This window comes from Coregonus lavaretus, assembly GCF_964263955.1.
Source record: "Coregonus lavaretus genome assembly, contig: HAP1_SCAFFOLD_656, whole genome shotgun sequence".
Classification (NCBI taxonomy): domain Eukaryota; kingdom Metazoa; phylum Chordata; class Actinopteri; order Salmoniformes; family Salmonidae; genus Coregonus; species Coregonus lavaretus.
This window is the reverse complement of record NW_028159049.1, coordinates 171,268-189,708: the sequence shown is the minus strand read 5'-3', so window position 1 is coordinate 189,708 and position 18,441 is coordinate 171,268.

The window sequence follows — 18,441 nt, the reverse complement described above, 5'->3', positions numbered from 1 at the left end:
CCTTAGGCTAGAGTGAGTCAACACGTCTGCTCACAGAGGGGGGCCTGGAAGGCAGCGCTGCCTGGCTGCAGCAGGTCATGACACATCTGGTCCTGGTACGACAGACACCCAGTTTGTTTCCCAAATGGCATCCTATTCTCTATATAGTGCACTACTTTTGACCAGGGCCCATAAGGCTCTTGTCAAAAGTAGTGCTTTATTTAGGGAATCGGGCACCATTTGGGAAGCGCCCCCCAGAGACTGTGCATGTGTTTATGTATCCAAGTTGTACGTCGTAACTCTGCTCACAGAGGGGGGCCAGGAAGGCAGCATTGCCTGGCTGCGACATGACATGTCTTGCCTGATCTTGGTCCTCCTAGTCCTGTCAGGACACCCAAAACCCCAGAGTGTGTCATGTGTTTATGTATCCAAGCTGGAGGGCGTAGATTTCAAAACCCCAAGTAAACAACAAACAAGTATAGTCAATTCAATAGCTTGTTAGTCAGCCTCTCCCTATCTTGGGTTAAGATGTTGACATGTTGAAATGTTGTATTGATGTGGACATTGTTGGATTCTGACATTGTCCCAAAGTCAGGAGGTTGCTCAATGCATAGAAGCACCACAATTGCCCACAATGTTTGTTTCTATGCTGTGGGGTTGTACCTGTTTTGTTTGAAAGTGGCATGTGGTTTACATACTGTATATGCTTTGATTCTGCTGCGGATTTGAGAGTCCTTGTGTTTCAACATGTTGGCCTCTTGAAACCATTATCCCAAGGAACCACAAACTGTACATATGATTGTGTCTTCTTACGTGCATACATGCACGTGTGCTGTCATCTTGGATTACTGTAGGCACTCAGGTGTTCTGACATGTAGCCTTTGTTAAAGACAAAGTCTGTAAATGTTATTCACATGATAAGTGGACTAAGTGACCTATTCAGGAAATATGTCTTTCTTTAGTAATCATTATGCAAAGAGGCCTGGACCCAGTTTCCCAAAAGCATCTTAAGACTAAGTTCATTGTTAGGATCCCTTGGTTCTAACGATGAACTTAGCCTTAAGATGCTTTTGGGTAACCGGGGGCCTGGTATAGAACGAATGGGTACTTTAATTTGCCCCAAATCCTCCTCCATCACCCCCCTAAACCTGGTAAGGAAAACTAGGTCGACAGACAGAAAAATCAAGGGTTACGCAACATCGGAACAACATTTTTATTGCTGTAGCGGTATCCCTCTGGAAAAGGCTAAGTTGTCTCGTAAAAAGCTAACAATTCATTTTCAGATTTACATTTCTGTCTCCCCGAAGCCACCCAACCCTTTTTATAGAGGCCTTTATAAGAATAAGAACTGGTGGAGAGTGATGTTTCTGGCATTATTGAAGTGTTGACACTCAAGAAATCACTTATTTTTGCGTTCCTCGGCACTCAGACCTTGTTAAAGCACTGTAAACAGACTGTTTTCATGAACATTGGTGATCCAGTGTGTTTACTGTAGCTATGTCTAGGGTTGAGCAAATAAGCCATTGCCTGTATGAAAGTGTCCCTCAAGTTGTAATTTCCTCAGGAGAAACGCAGGCTCAAGGCCTTATCCCTCTGTAGTGGTAAGGTGAGTGTGTGGTGTGTGTGTGTGAGCTGCACCTGTAGATGAAGAAACTAATGATTTTTCATGTCAGGACAAATCTCACCCAGGTAGGACATTGGATGTCTCAATGAAACCACCCTTATAATAACTGCTATTACAGAGGAAACCGTTGGGATAAAAAACAATTACCTGATTTGTTGTTGTTTGGTTTCTATGGCACTACTAGAAAGATCTCAAACTCTAGGGTATACACAAGTGGAAGAGAGAGATAGTCGGAGTAAGTTGCAGAAAAAGGCAAGCAGGAACATGTCAATGGGTTTACAGGAGAAACTAAAGTTCTTCATGAAAACATCAACCACATAGACCTCAAGCTGATATAATATGAATAGTCAATGGAACACAAACCAAAATACTTGTGTCAACAACCATGAGGTATTATTTTTATCTTAATTGTTTTGAAGATAGTTTTTGTGTGAAAAAAATAACGATTGATCCATTACTTAATGCAGTGGTTTTGCTTTTGCAATCCAGTAATGTTGAACATCAGCTTACATAACATTGAGTCGAGCCCTAAAAGAAGCCACATTTTTCTCTCATATTTGTAAAGATCATCAGTGCTTACAATAGGCTAGCTTAGTGCTGAAGCAGAGAAAACAGTCAGCTCAGGGCAGAGCCGGGGTTAAAGGGTTGTGATGGCAAACCAAACCAGACCTATTTATCATAAAACCTATAATTTACCTAGCATTACCTGCTCCTGTTAGTCACAGGATGTGGTCATCATGCTGATGGCTGCAGTGGTGGAAAAAGTAACACATTTTCATACTTGAGTAAAAGTAAAGATTCCGTAATAGAAAATGACTCAAGTAAATGTACTACTTGAGTAAAAGTCTAAAAGTATTTGGTTTTAAATATACTTAAGTATCAAAAGTAAAAGTATAGCCTCCCGAGTAGCGCAGCGGTCTAAGGCACTGCATCGCAGTGTTGCGGCGTCACTACAGCTGGCGGTGACCGGGAGTCCCATATGGCGGTGCACAATTGGCCCAGAGTCATCTGGGCTAGGGGAGGGTTTGGCCGGGGGGGGGGTTACTTGGCTCATTGCGCTGTGGCGGACCGGGCGCCTGCAGGCTGACATCGGTCATAAGTTGAATGGTGTTTCCTCCGACACATTGGTGCAGCTGGCTTCCGGGTTAAGTGAACGGGTGTTAAGAAGCGCGGCTTGGCGGGTCATGGTTCGGAGGACAAAACCAAACGGCACAATTTTCTTGTTTGTTTTTTATTTACGGATAGCCAGGCGCACACTCCAACACTCAGATGTCATTGTACATTTTACAAACGAAGCATTTGTGTTTAGTGAGTCCACCAGATCAGAGGCAGTAGGGATGACCAGCGATGTTCTCTTGATAAGTGCATGAATTGGACCATTTTCCTGTCCTGCTAAGCATTCAAAATGTAACGAGTCAGGATAAATCTATGGAGTAAAAAGTACATAATTTTCTTTAGAAATGTAGTGAAGTAAAAGTAAAAGTTGTCAAAAATATAAATAGTAAAGTTAAGTACAGATACCCCAAAAAACTACTTAAAGTATTTTTACTTAAGTACTTTACACCACTGGATGGAATTCGGTGGGATTCTGGAAATTATCCCTAGAGTTCTGTAACTGACAACGACAGTTTCAGGAAGTCTCATCTATAGAGATCCTATGATTCTATATGTAAATCTATGCTACCCTCGTCCTAATCCTTGTTTAATAGAGCTAACTGAGGGTTCCAAGGTAGAAGTGCACACTAATGAGGAAAAAAGTACACAATACAAATAGTTTTCCTATAGGAAGTTAATGAAGGGTTTGGGTGTTCAAATTTTTACGTAACATGATGTTTATTAATTTATATGACATTATTCGAGAGCACATATGGGGCGTTCACATGCTGTCGGAGTTATTGGAAGTTTGGAGTTCTGACTGGGATGTTTCACTTGAACAACCCTCCAAGTCGTAATTACAAGTGGGAAACTCGGAGAAAATGTTGTTACCTGAGTTGCCGAGTTGTAACGTTTCACCACGACCTTTCACCTTTTCAACCAAAAGATGACAACAAATCTGTTTTTGACAGTTACAAACGTATCAATGCAGATAATGAAGCCTAGCTAGTTTAATAATGAAGCCTAGCTAGCCAACTTTATTATTAGCAATGTTAGCTAGCTTATCAAGCTAGCTAAAATCTTACTGGTTGAAGAATTGGTCAGACTTCAAAAGCACTTCAAATCAAATCAAATCAAATTGTATTTGTCACATGCACCGAATACAACAGGTGTAGTAGACCTTACCATGAAATGCTTACTCACAAGCCCTTAACCAATAATGCAGTTTTAAGAAAAATAAGAGTACAGGTTAGTTGAGGTAATTCAGGTAATATGTACATGTAGGTAGGGGTAAAGTGACCATGCATAGATAATAAAAAAAATAAAAATAAAAGCGTCAATGCAAATAGTCCGGGTAGCCATTAGATTAGCTGCTCAGCAAGCTTATGGCTTGGGGATAGAAGCTGTTAAGAAGCCTTTTGGACCTAGACTTGGCGTCCCGGTACTGCTTGCCGTGCGGTAGCAGAGAGAACAGTCTATGACTAGGGTGGCTGGAGTCTTTGGCAATTTTGTGGGCCTTCCTCTGACACCGCCTGGTACAGATGTCCTGGGTGACAGGAAGCTTGGCCCCAGTGATGTACTGGGCCATACGAACTACCCTCTGTAGCGCCTTGTGGTCGGAGGCCGAGCAGTTGCCATACCAGGCGGTGATGCAACCAGTAATGATGCTCTCAATGGTGCAGCTGAGGATCTGAGGACCCATGCCAAATCTTTTCAGTCTCCTGAGGGGGAATAGGCATTGTCGTGCCCTCTTCACGACTGTCTTGGTGTGTTTAGACCATGATAGTTTGTTGGTGATGTGGACACCAAGGAACTTGAAGCTCTCAACCTGCTCTACTACAGCCCTGTCGATGAGAATGGGGGCGTGCTTGGCCCTCCTTTTCCTGTAGTCCACGATCATCTCCTTTGTCTTGATCACATTGAGGGAGAGGTTGTTGTCCTGGCACCACACTGCCAGGTCTCTGACCTCTTCCCTATAGGCTGTCTCATCATTGTCAGTGATCAGGTCTACCACCGTTGTGTCGTCGGCAAACTATTGATGGTGTTGGAGTCGTGCTTGGCCACGCAGTCATGGGTGAACAGGGAGTACAGGAGGGGTCTAAGCACGCACCCCTGAGGGGCCCCCATGTTGAGAATCAGCGTGGCAGAACGGTTGTTGCCTACCCTTTCCACCTGGGGGCGGACCATCAGGAAGTCCTGGATCTAGTTGCAGAGGGAGGTGTTTAGTCCCTGGGTCCTTAGCTTAGTGATGAGCTATGAGGAAACTATGGTGTTGAACGCTGAGCTGTAGTCAATGAGCAGCATTCTCACGTAGGTGTTCCTTTTGTCCAGGTGGGAAAGGGCAGTGTTGAGTGCAATAGATATTGCATCATCTGTGGATCTGTTGGGGCGGTATGCAAATTGGAGTGGGTCTAAGGTTTCTGGGATGATGGTGTTGATGTGAGCCATAACCAGCCTTTCAAAGCACTTCATGGCTACAGACGTGAGTGCTACGGGTCGGTAGTCATTTAGGCAGGTTACCTTGGTGTTCTTGGGCACAGGGACTATGGTGGTCTGCTTGAAACATGTAGGTATTACAGACTCTGCCAGGGACAGGTTGAAAATGTCAGTGAAAACACTTTGCAGTTGGTCAGCGCATGCTCGGAGTACACGTCCTGGTAATCCGTCTGGCCCTGTGTCCTTGTGAATGTTGACCTGTTTAAAGGTCTTACTCACATTGGCTATGGCAAGCGTGATCACACAGTCGTCCGGAACAGCTGGTGCTCTCATGTATGCTTCAGTGTTGCTTGCCTCAAAGCGCGCATAGAAGTCATTTAGCTCGTATGGTAGGCTTGTGTCACTGGGCAGCTCGTGGCTGGGCTCCCCTTTGTAGTCCGTAATAGTTTGCAAGCCCTGCCACATCCGACGAGAGTCAGAGCCGGTGTAGTAGGATTCAATCTTAGTCCTGTATTTACGCTTTGCCTGTTTGATGGCTCGTCTGAGGGCATAGCAGGATTTCTTATAAGTGTCCGGGTTAGAGTCCCGCTCTTTGAAAGCGGCAGCTCTACCCTTTAGCTCAGTGCGGATGTTGCCTGTAATCCATGGCTTCTAGTTGGGGTATGTATGTACGGTCACTGTGGGGACAACGTCATCGATGCACTTATTGATGAAGCCGGTGACTGATGTGGTATACTCCTCAATGCCATCGGATGAGTCCCGGAACATATTCCAGTCTGTGCTAGCAAAACAGTCATGTACCTTAGCATCTGCGTCATCTGACCACTTCTGTACGTTCATGTCGGATTTACGACTTCCCACTTCACTTCTCAGCCCACATCACAGCACCATATCACCCTGTATCCCACTGCTGGATTGCCTCTGAAGCTAAATAGGGTCGGTCCTGGTCGCTCCCCTGGATGGGAGACCAGATGCTGCTGGAAGTGGTGTTGGAGGTCCAGTCGGGGGCACTCTTCCCTCTGGTCTAAAGAGATCCCAGGGCAGTGAAGGGGACATTGCTCTGCATAGGGTGCCATCTTTCAGATGGGACGTTAAAACGCATGTCTAGACTCTCTGTGGTCACTGAAGATCCCATGGCAGTTATCGTAAGAGTAGGGGCATTAACTCCGGTGTCCTGGCTAAATTCCCAATCTGGCCCTCATACCATCATGGCCACCTAATTGTCTCCAGCTTGGCTCAGTCATCCCCTCTCTTCCCCCCTGTAGCTCTTCCCCAGGTCATTGCTGTAAAAGATAACATGTTCTCAATCAACTTACCTGGTAAACTAAGGTTCAATAAATAAATACAATCCCATGAATGCCCCAATAGGCCATAGGGTGCACATATATATGTAACATGTTATTATTACAGTGAATTTGAGGCGGGAAGTGAGTCCGAGATTGTCAGAATATAGGGGGAATTAAATGTCCATGTTATTTGTGTTTTTAATTAACATCAATTACATCACATTTTAGACAACTTTAATGTGTTATACAGGCTAGTGAGTGGGCTGGTTTGTTTTGGGGTGGAGGAGATAGGGCGCCTTCTTTTTTTGTTTAGGAAAATGACTATACGTGAGGTCGACTGGGCTATCCTGGGTTGGTTCTATACGAAAACATATTGGTGAAAAACATTTAAGAAAACAGCTCTGGGGTTATTTTGCCACTTTAATCTAGGGTAATTGTTGTGTTTACATGTCGCGCTTCGCTGCTGTTCTTATGCAACAGGCGGCTGCAGAGGCACATATGGGAAACAGCTGGGACTTAGAGAGGAGAGAAGGAACCGACATGAGTGGACCAGGAAGTCCGACAGACCAGAGGACCAGAGAAATTATTCCCTTCTTCAGTCAGATAGAATCAAATCAGCTTGACGCAATTCAAAACAATAACTTTCAACTACATTCTTTTCTTAGAAAAGGAGGATCCCCAGATAACGAATTACAGTATTTATAGGACCTTATATTTTGATGTCTCATGACATTAAGATATTATATACTATTACCTCAAGCATAGAGTGGAACATTTCAACCAAACAACTGAACATATCTTACCGCTAGATAGCCTACAGTAGGTCAAGTTTAACCCACCTTTATGTCTGTTTTCACAGACTCCAAACAAATCCAGTTTCTCTAGTTACAACCCCACAATCACATAATATACCATAACCCATATCTTGAACCCCCATATATAGTACAGTTGGCTAAGTAAAGCTGAACCCACGTTTTTGTTTGTTTTCCCAGACAGACTCCAGACAGATAGGGTTCTCTAGTCTCACCTCCCTCTATAGAAAGGAAGTGATGATGATGAGGAATGATGTTGTGATTACACTGTTGAAGAAAACCACAGTCTTGCGGAGGTACGGCAGCCAGTGGAATGGAGGTGGTGAAGACTCATCAAAAAATGGTTGTCTACATTTTGTCTACTAAAGCCTGAGAATTAAGAATGTCTCATTCTGTTAATTAAAGCTTTGATACAGTAATTAACCACTGACGTACAGTGTACACTACAGTGTAGCTACTGAGTCACACAGTGTGTGGTAAACTCCTCTTCCTCTTGAGGCTTGTCAGAATGAATATTCCTTTGTGTCATATTTCATAAGTACATTAGTGATATCATGGCTAACTCTTGTTGCTTTTAGCTTGCCCCACCGTAAGCCATACAGTGTCTACATGTATCTTCTCCATCCCTTCTTGGTGACCTATTCTCTAGGGGTGTGAATGAAATTGGGATTGGCTGGATGTCCATTGGGTGTTGGACCATTCTTGATGCACACAAGAAACTGTTGATCATGAAAAACCCAGCAGTGTTGTAGTTCTTGACACACTCAAACCGGTGCGCCTGGCACCTACTACCATACACCGTTCAAAGGCACTTAAATCTTTTGTCTTGCCCATTCACCCTCAATGGCACACATACACAATCCATGTTTCAATTGTCTCAAGGCTTCTTTAACCTGTCTCCTCCCCTTCATCTACACTGATTTAAATAGATTTAACAAGTAACATCAATAATGGATCATAGCTTTCACCTGGATTCACCTGGTCAGTCTATATTATGGAAAGTGTTCCTAATGTTTTGTACACTCAGTGCATGTGCACCACGTTATTTATGCCTGCCCCCTCCTCTCTCCCTTGCGCTGGCTCGCCTGGGGCGTATTCATTACGCCGATTCTGTTGCAAAACGTTTCTTAAACGGAAGGAAACTGAACGATATGGGGAGGGACCTACCTGAAATTGTCCAATAGAAACTCTGTTTGGACTAATGATTACACCCCTGCTCTTTCTCTTCGCTAATGATGTGAGTGTCTGTTCAGTCTTCGGTCTGTTGCGTGTAGCACGCCCCCATTCACATCGACAGAGCTGTACTGGAGCGGGTCGAGAGTTTCAAGTTCCTAATTAACATGGTCCACACACCAACACAGTTGTGAAGAAGGCACAACAACGCCTCTTCTCCCTCAGGACGCTGAAAAGATTTGGCATGGGCCCTCAGATCCTCAAAAAGTTATACAGCTGCACCATTGAAAGCATCTTGACTGGCTGCATCACCGCTTGGTATGGCAACTGCCTGGCATCTGACCGCAAGGCGCTACAGAGGGTAGTGCGTGCGGCACTGGTGCCTAGCTCCCTGCCATTCAGGACCTTCCTGTCAGAGGAAGGCCCTACAAATAGTCAAAGACTCCAACCATCCAAGTCATAGACTGTTCTCTCTGCTACCGCATGGCAAGCGGTACCGATGCACCAAGTCTGGAACCAACAGGAACCTGAACAGATTCTACCGCCAAGCCATAAGACTGACTATCTGCATTGATCCCCCTTTGCACTAACTCTTTAGACTCATCACATACACTGCTGGTATTGCTTATTATCTATCTTGTTGCCTAGTCACTTTTCCCCTACCCACATGTACATATCTACCTAAATTTCCTCGTACCCCTGCACATCGACTAGGTACTGGTACCCCGTGTATATAGCAAGGTTTCCGTTACTCATTGTGTATTTATTCCTTATCTTTCTATTACTTTCCTATTTTTCTCTCTGTATTGTTGGGAAGGGCCCATAAGTAAGCATTTCACCTGTTGTTTACAAAACGTGACAAATAAAATGTTATTTGATTCAGAATATCCAAGAAATTGCGAGATACAGCATTTCATTGCGAGATACAGCTTTCCCACTGGGCACAGACATCAATTTAACATCTATTCCACATTGGTTCAACGTAATTTAATTGAAATGATGTCGAAACAACATTGATTCAACCAGTGTGTGCCCAGTGGGTTTGATTGCCAATAGATAGGCCTAGTGCACGGTTCCGACTGTATGCCTAGTGGCCGACCTGCCTATACTGTGCCCCTCCCCTTTTTCTCAGTCCCTCGCTAGCTTGAAGGTTGAGAGCTTCAAGTTCCTTGGTGTCCACATCACCAACGAACTATCATGGTCCAAACACACCAAGACAGTCGTGAAGAGGGCATGACAAAGCCTATGCCCCCTCAGGAGACTGAAAATATTTGGCATGTGTCCTCAGATCCTCAAAAAGTTCTACAGCTGCACCATCGAGAGCATCCTGACTGGTTGCATCACCGCCTGGTATGGCAACTACTCGGCCTCCGACCGCAAGGCACTACAGAGGGTAGTGCGTACGGCCCAGTACATCACTGGGGCCAAGCTTCCTGCCATCCAGGACCTCTATACCAGGCGGTGTCAGAGGAAGGCCCTCAAAATTGTCAAAGACTCCAGCCACCCTAGTCATAGACTGTTCTCTCTGCTACCGCACGGCAAGCGGTACCGGAGCGCCAAGTCTAGGTCCAAAAGGCTTCTCAACAGCTTCTACCCCCAAGCCATAAGACTCCTGAACAGCTAATCATGGCTACCCGGACTACTTGCACTGCCCCCCACCCCCACCCCATCTTTTTACGCTGCTGCTACTCTGTTAATTATTTATGCATAGTCACTTTAACTCTACCCACATGTACATATTACCTCAACTAGCCAGTGCCCCCGCACATTGACTCTGCACCGGTACCCCCCTGTATATAGCCTCCCTACTGTACACTTTTTTGTTGTTGTTGTTTTATTTTACTTTTTTATAAAAAAATAAATGCATTGTTGGTTAAGGGCTGTAAGTAAGCATTTCACGGTAATGTATACACCTGTTGTATTCGGCGCATGTGGCAAATAACATTTGATTTGATTTGATATTACAGATGCAAATGTTTGTGTTCTCGGAAGTACGGCAACTAATCAGTCTCCTCAGTTCCAAAACTACAGAATCTTAGGAGTTGACACGCAAGGAGTCGAGGAATCAATTATTTTGGAGTCGACTCTCCACCACTACGTCATCGTCGTTAACAGTTGGAAAAATGGCAGAGAAAGGCCAGCGACAGCAGCGAAGTCCTGTATGGCAATACTTTGACAAGTTAAATGACAAGCAAATGCAAACTTTGTGAGGTGGAATTGAGGTACAGTAATACAGGTGCAATGCTTAACCAGGGTTGCACCGTGAGACCCAAACCGTTGCTGGCAGCAGCGCAGCTGCATTGTTAATTCAGGTGGAATTTTATTCATTTTTTTGTATCTTTTTAACGGAAAACAGAAGAAAAAATGGCAGTTTAAATGTTAAGAAATGTTTTCCATTTGTCACATCCCTACTATCAGCCTCTTCGCCCATCTGCCTCGACTCAGGCAGGCAAGCCTTTTTGTAAACATTGTTCAATTACTTTAACAATGCTGTGGCTTTGGGGAGAAAACTCAAAACAGACACAGGTCCAACCTAAAATAGCATCGGTATGGAAATCTGCAGGATGGGGATGGTCTCCCCGTCATAATGCCCAATATCTTTGGACTCTGCTCCACTTGTCCTAATGCGGGCTGGAGCCCCTCCACCCACTCAACCGGGTTTCCCTGACGTAGACAGGCTCTACAATGTCACAACGAGTCACAACGCGGTGGAGTGGTGGTGAGACACTCTGTTGACACAGACGACCCAATGGTTTTTATTCAATGAATGGCACCTAAGAATAGCGTTGCTGAAAACTGAGGGGGAGGCAAGAACGCAGTGACATTTATTAGTGACTCCTCCATAAAGAATACTGGGATTTTGTTCTGAGAGAAGAAACTATTAATGTTGTACTGGTTGCATAATACCCCTTTCCCCTGGTTGATGCTATAATCTGGAGACCCATTCTACAGGAAGTGTATAGGTTATGGTCATGGTTATAGTATCTACACAGAACCAAAATAAAATATCATATACATTTTCCATAAGCACAAAAAGCTTATTTCTCTCAAATGTTGTGCAGAATTTTGTTTACATCCATGTTAGTGAGCATTTCTCCTTTGCCAATATAATCCATCCACTTGACAGGTGTGGCATATCAATAAGCTGATTAAACAGAGCTGTTGCCAGAGAATTTAATGTTAAATAAGCCACCTCCGTCATTTTAGAGAATTTTGCAGTACGTCCAACCAGCCTCACAACCGCAGACCACGTGTATGGCGTCGTGTGGGCAAGCGGTTTGCTGATGTCAACATTGTGAACAGAGTGCCCCATGGTGGCGGTGGGGTTATGGTATGAGCAGGCATAAGCTACAGACAACAAACACAATTGCATTTTTTATCGATGGCAATTTGAATGCACAGAGATGCCGTGACGAGATCCTGAGGCCCATTGTCGTGCCATTCATCTGCCGCCATCACCTCATGTTTCAGCATGATAATGCATGGCCCCATGTAGCAAGGATCTGTACACAATTCCTGGAAGCTGAAAATGTCCCAGTTCTTCCATGGCCTGCATACTCACTAGACATGTCACCCATTGAGCATGTTTGGGACGCTCTGGATCGACGTGTTCCATTTCCCGCTAATATCTGATAAACTCTATGCGAAGGAGATGTCGCGCTGCATGAGGCAAATGGTGGTCACATCAGATACTGATTGGTTTTCTGATCCACGCCCCTACCTCTTTTTTTAAGGTACAGTATCTGTGACCAACAGATGCATATCTGTATTGCCAGTCATGTGAAATCCATAGATTAGGGCCTAATTAATTGATTTCTATTGACTGATTTCCTTATATGAACAGTAATTCAGTAAAATCTTTGAAATTGTTGCATGTTGCATTTATATTTTTGTTCAGTATATATGGTTATATACAGTGGAGGCTGCTGAAGGGAGGACGGCTCATAATAATGGTTGGAACGGAGCAAATGGAATGGCATCAAACACATGTTTTCCATGTATTTGATACCATTCCACTTATTCCCCTCCAGCCATTACCACGAGCCCATCCTCCCCAATTAAGGTGCCACCAACCTCCTGGGTTTATATAGTATCACACACCCACACACACAGGTAAGTGCAGTCTCTTTGAATAGGCAAGGCTCTATTGCAGGTGCCAGGACAGCAGGGTGGTAAATACTTTTGGAGAATGACACTCACAGTGGCATGTGAGACAGGTCTAGAGTCTGGAGCCTGAGACGGACAGAGGCCTCACAAACGCACACACACAAACGCACACACACACACACACACACACACACACACACACACACACACACACACACACACTCCCCCCTGTCTCATCTTCAGGGACCAGCCGACTGCACGCAGAGGGAGGGAAAGGGAGGGACGGAGTCCAAACTCAACGAAAGAGGGAGGCAGAGAGTGGCAGCAGGGAGGAAAGGAAGGGAGGGAGAGATGGAGGAAGGGCGAGCAAGCAGCGGAAGACAGAACCCTGTTATAATAGCTTGCGTCGGCTGACACATCTGAATTTATTTTACAGCCTGCAGCTGGAGTCAAGCCACACATCTTAACACCGCTTATAAAAAAACGACAAGAAAAATAAAACATATTTTGGTTTCTTAATCGGTTTCAGCAGCCGAAAGCCAACCCCTCCCCTGGTTGATGCTGCTGGTCGGATGCTATATATATCCCCCTAGCCTAGCGCTCCAGCCCCAACGTAAGAGCCCAAAATTACACCATTATTTAGACTCTTTTCCCTCTGGAGGAGAGGAGGAGGAGAAGTGGAGAGGAGGAGGAGAGGAGGAGGAGGAGGAGGAGGAGGAGAAGCGGAGAGGAGGAGGAGAGGAGGAGGAGGAGGAGGAGGAGGAGGAGAAGCGGAGAGGAGGAGGAGAGGAGGAGAAGGAGAAGCGGAGAGGAGGAGGAGAGGAGGAGGAGGAGAAGCGGAGAGGAGGAGGAGAGGAGGAGGAGGAGAAGCGAGGAGGAGGAGAAGTGGAGAGGAGGAGGAGGAGAAGCTGAGAGGAGGAGGAGAGGAGGAGAGGAGGAGGAGAGGAGGAGGAGGAGAAGCGGAGAGGAGGAGGAGAGGCCAGAGGTTAACTACCACTAGCAGGGCCACCCTCTCCTCCGCCTCCTCCCTCCCTCCTCTCCTCCTCATCTCTCGCTTGGCCTCCGCCTCCGACTGCTAGAACCCCATAGCTACTATACGCCGTAACCGCAAGTGGCCCCAGTCCAGCGACAGCCTACCATTGGCTCGTCCCGACCTTCAGTCTCTCCCCATTGATGTAAACAGCTGGTTGGTGCTGTTTTCTGTCTGGTGTTGTGTTCTCTTTTCTGGACCAGACGGTCATTATAGAGGTGTATTGTATGTTTGTGTACAGACATACACCTTGGGCAGTGGGGCTCAGTGGTTGGTTTACACAGTCTGGCATATATCATGAAGATTGTGTAAGTGTGTGGTGTGTGTGTGTCAAATTTGATTTGATTTGTGTGCACACTCGGTTCGCAGGATTGCAACACCTCCAACACCTGACCTCCTCCACTTTCCCGTCTCTCTCCAGCTGCAACGTCTTGCTATAAAGCCAAGTCTACAGACCATAGAGTTTATTTTGGACACAACGGTAGCATTAAGCATTCCTCTGGACTCCAATATGATTGGCCGAGAATGAGAGTTAACGTTGTTAACGTTGACCAATTAACTTTTATAGAGGGCAGTTACAGACAGACAACAGACCAATTTCACACTGCTTGCCCATGAGACACAAGCGGTATGTGTGAACTTGGAAAGCGAAGTGGCAGTCAGCTACATACACTACATATTGGGCCCCTTAAAGTTGCACAAATCCCCCAGAAAATATATTCCCCGATTTGTCCAATGTACCAGACGTTCTTTTGCTACTGTTAAATTACCAGAACATACTCCTCTGTCTGGTCTGGAGTTGATTAGTTGACAAGTTTAGCCACCATTTTTCTTTTATTCCCTCGGATGAGTGTGTTTTTAATCACAGATGGGGCCAAACACAGGTTGAGGCCTAACTTCTCCATAAGTATCACTTCTGAGCAATTGCCAGTGTGGAGAACAGGGAAATAAACATCAGACAGACCGGTGTTATGGTCTCTCTCCAGGCCCCCCTAGTTGTGGTGGTGTGTGCCTTGTTATTGCCATTGGTTGACTCGGGCCATTTCTTTCCCAGTAAGAACACTCCACTTAGAACTCTGAGTTCTGGAACTCTGAGACATAACTGAGACAGGTCGTTTTTAGTTCTTGTTTGGTACTGGTCTGTCTGGTGGGTTCAACGGCTGGTAGGGTTTAGGGTTGAACTTTAGGGTTGAGCATATATTTGTCTCTCTTTGCTTGATGGTCCTGTCAGAGATAATGGTATGTTGGCCCTAGTCACACTGATTAAACTACACTATACCCAGATAGCACATAAAACCTTCTGACAACCATATGTTTCTTACAGCTTGGTGAGAGCGTGGATGTCCTATAATTATTTCATTATCTCAAATTGCTCCGAGAACGTTAAGAAAACTTTCCATAAAAACCACAAGAAAACGTAATAACGTTCTAAGAACGTTCCAAGAATGTTATTTAAAAACATATACATTCCGTTCTCAGCATCACCAAAACTCTCTCTATCCTCTCTCTTGTTAAGTGTGTTCAGGTGTGTTGGCCGCGCCCACTAATTGGCCACACCTGATCTTAATGAGAGCTTGTTTCCTTTGAAATGGGGTCTGTTTGAATAGACTAAAATGAACAGCTTTGTATGTATAAAAAAACATGGCATGCTAGCTCCATTCTGGTTGGCATAGTGGACTAATTCCATTGATGGAGAACAGAAGATTATAGGTTCAAATCTCACTGATGCTGTGTCACACTCTTGGCATTTTCTCAACCAGCTTCATGAGGTAGTCACCTGGAATGCATTTCAATTAACAGGTGTGCCTTGTTAATTTGTGGAATTTCTTTCCTTCTTAATGCGTTTGAGCCAATCAGTTGTGTTGTGACAAGGTAGGGGGATATACAGAAGATAGCCCTATTTGGTAAAAGACCAAGTCCATATTATGGCAAGAACAGCTCAAATAAGCAAAGAGAAACGACAGTCCATCATTACTTTAAGAAATGAAGGTCAGTCAATACGGAAACTTTCAAGAACTTTGAACGTTTCTTCAAGTGCAGTCTCAAAAACCATCAAGCGCTATGATGAAACTGGCTCTCATGAGGACCACCACAGGAAAGGAAGACCCAGAGTTACCTCTGCTGCAGACGATAAGTTCATTAGAGTTACCAGCCTCAGAAATCGGCAATTAACTGCACCTCAGATTGCAGCCCAAATAAATGCTTCACAGAGTTCAAGTAACAGACACATCTCAACATCAACTGTTCAGAGGAGACTGTGTGAATCAGGCCCTATCGAATTGCTGCAAAGAAACCACTACTAAAGGACACCAATATGAAGAATAGACCTGCTTGGGCCAAGAAACATGAGCAATGGACATTAGACCGGTGGAAATCTGTCCTTTAGTCTGATGAGTCCAAATTTGAGATTTTTGGTTCCAACCGCCGTGTCTTTGTGAGACGCACAGTAAGTGAACGGATGATCTCCGCATGGGTGGTTCCCACCGTGAAGCATGACGGAGGAGGTGTGATGGAGTGGGGGTGCTTTGCTGGTGACACTGTCAGTGATTTAATTAGAATTCAAGGCACACTTAACCAGCATGGCTACCACAGCATTCTGCAACAATACGCCATCACATCTGGTTTGCGCTTAGTGGGACTAACATTTGTTTTGGAGTGCTGCATCAGATGACCTGGCCTCCACAATCACCCGACCTCAACCCAATTGAGATGGTTTGGGATGAGTTGGACTGCAGAGTGAAGGAAAAGCAGCCAACAAGTGCTCAGCATATGTGGGAACTCCTTCAAGACTGTTGGAAAAGCATTCCAGGTGAAGCTGGTTGAGAGAATGCCAAGAGTGTGCAAAGCTGTCATCAAGGCAAAGGGTGGCTACTGAAGAATCTAAAATCTAAAATATATTTTGATTTGTTTAACACTTTTTTGGTTACTACATGATTCCATATGTGTTATTTCATAGTTTTGATGTCTTCACTATTATTCTACAATGTAGAAAATAGTACAAATAAAGAAAAACCCTTGAATGAGTAGGTGTGTCCAAACTTTTGACTTGTACTGTATATGGTAATATTACCACATTGTCCTGTCTATATATACAATATCCTCATTCCATGGAGTCATTTGGATGCCACTAACTACTTTGTCATGTTTTAGAGAATTGTAGTGCTACATCTTACTACTGTACCTGTATGTGACAACAGAAAGCATATAGCATATGTGACCATAGACTACGTTACCCACACACACCAAAACAGGGATGACCCAGTAATTAGGAAGATGGCCTTTCATGATAAAAGCTCAAACTTCTCAGCATTTACCGTAGTGGTACTGGTGGCCAGGGAGATATCACTCTCCTCTAAACCCCTCCCCCTGTCACTATCATGCTGTTGCCTTATCAGTGATGTCACAGAGCAACCCAGAGTGGAACGAGTCACATATGAGAGGAGGGATCTCAAGCACAACAACTATGACACATCTTTGACCTTGGTTAAGGAAGACACTGAAAAGGGGGCCAATGAAGAATATGAGCATTATGTCAGTTTCACTCAATACATTTAGTATATTTCTTTTTTATTCTATAGGCCAGAACACGTCTTAACACCTAAAGTTGCATTTAATAGAATATATCTAATTCAATATTGAATTGAATTAGATATTCAATTGGATTCTACACAGACTCCAAGGGAGAGACTACTGGGTTATGTTACCCCCAAGTTTCACACCATGGACAGACAAGTGATCTTGAGAAGAACTGATATGTTTATGACGATGATTCACTTTGAAGAAAAATAGAGTCGTATTTGCTTTCACGCTCTTTGCACGTGGCTAGACACAGCAGAGGGCATGGTGGGTTGCTTCTACCATACCATCCCTCCCTCCATCCCTCCGTTCTTTCCATGTTTCTCTGCTGTGGTGTCGGTATTACCACCAGACACTGTCATACTTTCCCCGTGCACCAGATGAACTTTCCCTTGGGTCTTGACCAGGGTGATGGTCATCAGTTAGTGGGTCTGATGTTAGACTACTGTACCTATTAGCAGACTACAAAGACCCTTAAAGAGCGAGAGACACAGACAGTGTTTTTATTGGGTTTTAGTAGAATATTCCATGAGGTTCCGATGGGGATGGATGTCTGTTGGGGTCAGAGTTTGTGGTGAGTTTCTTGAAGGCTTGGCTGAGGTTCGGAGGAAAGTGAAGTGCTGCAGGGTTACTCATCCTCACATCTGGCACTCTCCTCACACAACAACTGTCCCACACACTGCCCACACACATACGCATGCACACACACATGCACGCACGCACACACACACACAGACGCACATGCACGCGCACACACACACACAGACGCATGCATGAACAAGCACACGTGCACATACACTCACACACTCCCCCAAGTTCCCCATACACACTCTCCAACTCCTCACACACACTCTCCATAATCTCCTCTCAGAATTCACAATCCACACCCCAAAAAGAAATCAGTGAGTTGCTGCATTCCACACTACATCATGGACTGCTATATAACTCAGAAATGACACTCTCTCTCTCTGTGTGTCAACTCCATGGTGCTGGCTGGGCCACTGAGAACCTAGTGTTGCCTGTGTGTGTGGTCAGCTAGAGGGGCATAGCACGGCTATGAACTACACTCAAATAAATAATCACTGTGTGTTTGTGTGTGTGTGTGTGTGTGTATATATATATATATGCGTGTGTGTATATATATATGTGTGTGTGTGTGTATATATATGTGTGTGTGTATATATATATGTGTGTGTGTGTTTATATGTGTGTGTGTGTGTGTCTCATACTTTGTACATAGGTGTCCGCTCTTGCTCAGTGTTCCTCACCTCCATGCTGGTAGGAAATGCATAGCATTCCCATGGACCTTTGTTTACATAGATG